Consider the following 5,350-nt stretch of genomic DNA (forward strand, 5'->3'; position numbering starts at 1 on the left):
TGTATGGCACAATGATGGTTGTGTATGACACAATGATAGTGGTGTATGACACAACGATGTTGGTGTATGACACAATGACGGTGGTGTATGCTACAATGATAATGGTGTATGACACAATGATGGTGGTGAATGACACAACGATGGTGGTGTATGACACAATGATAGTGATATACAACACGATGATGGCAGTGTATGAAACAATGATGGCAGTGTATGACACAATGATGGCAGTGCATGACACAATGATGGTGGTGTATGACACAATGATGGTGGTGTATGACACAATGATGGTGGTGTATGACACAGTATTGTTGGTGTATGACACAATGACAGTGGAGGATGACACAATGATGGTAGTGTATGACACAATGATGGTGGTGTGTGACTCAATGATAGTGGTGCATGACACAATGATGGTGATGTATGACACAATGATAGCAGTGTATGCCACAATGATAGCAGTGTATGACACAATGATGGCAGTGCATGACACAATGATGGTTGTGTATGGCACAATGATGGTGGTGTATGACACAATGATGGTGGTGTATGACACAATCATAGTGGTGTATGACACAGTGATGGCAGTGCATGACACAATGATGGTTGGGTATGGCACTATGATGGTGGTTTTATGACACAATGATGATTGTGTATGACAGAATGATGGTGGTGAATGACACAATGATGGGTGGTGTATGATGCAATGATGGTGGTGTATGACACAATGATGGTGGTGTATGACACAATGATGGTGGTGTATGACACAACGATGGTGGTGTATGACACAATGATAGTGATATATAACACAATGATGGCAGTGTATGACACAATGATGGTGGTGTATGACACAATGATGGTGTATGACACAATGATGGTGGTGTTTGACACAATGATGGTGGTGTACGACACAACGATGTTGGTGTATGACAAAATGACGGTGGTGTATGCCACAATGATAATGGTGTATGACACAATGATGGTGGTGTATGACACAACGATGGTGGTGTATGACACAATGATAGTGATATACAACATGATGATGGCAGTGTATGACATAATGATGGCAGTGTATGACACAATGATGGCAGTGCATGACACAATGATGGTGGTGTATGACACAATGATGGTGTATGACACAATGATGGTAGTGTATGACACAATGATGGTGGTGTATGACACAATGATGGTGGTGTATGACACAATGATGGTGGTGTAAGACACAATGACGGTGATGTATGACACAATGATGGTAGTGAATGACACAATGATGGTAGTGTATGACACAACGATGGTGCTGTATGACACAATGTTGGTGATATATACCACAAGGATGGCAGTGTATGACACAATGATGGTGGTGTATGACACAATGATGGCAGTGAATGACACTATGATAGTGGTGTATGACACAATGATGGTGGTGTATAACACAATGATCATGATGTACGGCACAATGATGGTGTTGTGTGACTCAATGAGGGTGGAGTATGACACAATGATAGTGGTGTATGACACAATGATTGCAGTGTTTGACACAATGATGGTTGTGTATGGCACAATGATGGTGGTGTATGACACAATGATGGTGTTGTGTGACACAATGATGGATGTGTATAACACAATGATTGTGGCGTATGGCACAATGATGGTCGTGTATGGCACAATGAAGGAAGTGTATGACACAATGAAGGTTGTGTATGACACAATGATTGTGGTGTATGTCACAATAATGGCAGTGTATGACACAATGATAGAGGTGTATGACACAATGATGGTGGTGTATGACACAATGATAGTGGTGTATGACACAGACGGTGGTATATGGCACAATGATGGTAGTGTACGACACAATGTTTGTGGTGTATGACACAATGATAAAGGTGTATGACACAATGATAATGGTGTATGACACAATGATAATGGTGTATGACACAGTGATGTTAGTGTATGAAACAATGACGGTGGAGCATGACACAATGATGGTAGTGTATGACACAATGAAGGTGGTGTATGACTCAATGATAGTGGTGTATGGCACAATGATGGTGATGTATGAAACAGTGATGTTGGTGTATGACACAATGACGGTGGAGTATGACACAATGATGGAAGTGTATGACACAATGATAATGGTGTATGACTCAATGATAGTGGTGTATGACACAATGATGGCAGTGTATGCCACAATGATGGCAGTGTATGACACAATGATGGCAGTGCATGACACAATGATTGTGGTGTACGGCACAATGATGGTGTTGTATGACACAATGATATTGGTGTATGACACAATCTTGGTTGTGTATGACACAACGATGGTGGTGTATGACACAATGATAGTGATATATAACACAATGATGGCAGTGTATGAAACAATGATGGTGGTGTATGACACAATGATGGTGGTGTAAGACACAATGATGGTGGTGTTTGACACAATGATTGTGGTGTATGACACAACGATGTTGGTGTATGACACAATGACGGTGGTGTATGCTACAATGATAATGGTGTATGACAAAATGATGGTGGTGTATGACACAACGATGGTGGTGTATGACACAATGATAGTGATATACAACACGATGATGGCAGTGTATGACACAATGATGGCAGTGTATGACACAATGATGGCAGTGCATGACACAATGATGGTGGTGTATGACACAATGATGGTGTATGACACAATGATGGTGGTGTATGACACAATGATGGTGGTGTATGACACAATGATGGTGGTGTATGACACAATGATGGTGGTGTATGACACAATGACGGTGATGTATGACACAATGATGGTAGTGAATGACACAATGATGGTAGCGTATGACACAACGATGGTGCTGTATGACACAATGTTGGTGATATATACCACAAGGATGGCAGTGTATGACACAATGATGGTGGTATATGACACAATGATGGCAGTGAATGACACTATGATAGTGGTGTATGACACAATGATGGTGGTGTATAACACAATGATCATGGTGTACGGCACAATGATGGTGTTGTGTGACTCAATGAGGGTGGAGTATGACACAATGATAGTGGTGTATGACACAATGATTGCAGTGTTTGACACAATGATGGTTGTGTATGGCACAATGATGGTGGTGTATGACACAATGATGGTGTTGTGTGACACAATGATGGATGTGTATAACACAATGATTGTGGTGTATGGCACAATGATGGTGGTGTATGGCACAATGAAGGCAGTGTATGACACAATGAAGGTTGTGTATGACACAATGATTGTGGTGTATGTCACAATAATGGCAGTGTATGACACAATGATAGAGGTGTATGATACAATGATGGTGGTGTATGACACAATGATAGTGGTGTATGACACAAAGACGGTGGTATATGGCACAATGATGGTAGTGTACGACACAATGTTTGTGGTGTATGACACAATGATAAAGGTGTATGACACAATGATAATGGTGTATGACACAATGATAATGGTGTATGACACAGTGATATTGGTGTATGAAATAATGACGGTGGAGCATGACACAATGATGGTAGTGTATGACACAATGATGGTGGTGTATGACTCAATGATAGTGGTGTATGGCACAATGATGGTGATGTATGAAACAGTGATGTTGGTGTATGACACAATGACGGTGGAGTATGACACAATGATGGCAGTGTATAACACAATGATAATGGTGTATGACTCAATGATAGTGGTGTATGACACAATGAAGGCAGTGTATGCCACAATGATGGTGTTGTATGACACAATGATGGTGGTGTATGACACAATCTTGGTGGTGTATGACACAATGATGGCAGTGCATGACACAATGATAGTGGTGTATGGCACTATGATGGTTGTGTATGACACAATGATGGTGGTGTATGACACAATGATGGTGGTGTATGACACAATGATGGTGGTGTATGACACAATGACGGAGGTGTATGACACAATTATGGTGGTGTATGACACAATGATGTTGGTGTATGACACAATGACGGAGGTGTATGACACAATGATGGTGGTGTATGACACAATGATGATGGTGTATGACACAACGATGGTGGTGTATGACACAATGATAGTGATATACAACACAATGATGGCAGTGTATGACACAATGATGGTGGTGTATGACACAATGATGGTGGTGTATGACACAGTATTGTTGGTGTATGACACAATGACAGTGGAGGATGACACAATGATGGTAGTGTATGACACAATGATGGTGGTGTGTGACTCAATGATAGTGGTGCAAGACACAATGATGGTGATGTATGACACAATGATAGCAGTGTATGCCACAATGATGGCAGTGTATGACACAATGATGGCAGTGCATGACACAATGATGGTTGTGTATGGCACAATGATGGTGGTGTATGACACAATGATGGTGGTGTATGACACAATCATAGTGGTGTATGACACAATGATGGCAGTGCATGACACAATGATGGTTGGGTATGGCACTATGATGGTTGTTTTATGACACAATGATGATGGTGTATGACACAATGATGGTGGTGAATGACACAATGATGGATGGAGTATGACGCAATGATGGTGGTGTATGACACATTGACAGTGGTGTATGACACAATGATGGTGGTGTATGACACAATGATAGTGGTGTATGACACAACGATGGTGGTGTATGACACAATGATAGTGACATATAACACAATGATGGCAGTGTATGGCACAATGATGGTGGTGTATGACACAATGATAGCAGTGTATGGCACAATGATGGTGGTGTATGGCACAATGAAGGCAGTGTATGACACAATGAAGGTTGTGTATGACACAATGATTGTGGTGTATGTCACAATAATGGCAGTGTATGACACAATGATGGAGGTGTATGACACAATGATGGTGGTGTATGACACAATGATAGTGGTGTATGACACAAAGACGGTGGTATATGGCACAATGATGGTAGTGTACGACACAATGTTTGTGGTGTATGACGCAATGATAATGGTGTATGACACAATGATAATGGTGTATGACACAGTGATGTTGGTGTATGAAACAATGACGGTGGAGCATGACACAATGATGGTGGTGTATGACACAATGATGGAGGTGTATGACTCAATGATAGTGGTGTATGGCACAATGATGGTGATGTATGAAACAGTGATGTTGGTGTATGACACAATGACGGTGGAGTATGACACAATGATGGCAGTGCATGACACAATGATTGTGGTGTACGGCACAATGATGGTGTTGTATGACACAATGATGGTGGTGTATGACACAATCTTGGTGGTGTATGACACAATGATGGCAGTGCATGACACAATGATAGTGGTGTATGGCACTATGATGGTTGTG

Source organism: Procambarus clarkii, chromosome 48 (assembly GCF_040958095.1).
Source record: "Procambarus clarkii isolate CNS0578487 chromosome 48, FALCON_Pclarkii_2.0, whole genome shotgun sequence".
NCBI classification, from domain to species: Eukaryota; Metazoa; Arthropoda; class Malacostraca; order Decapoda; family Cambaridae; genus Procambarus; species Procambarus clarkii.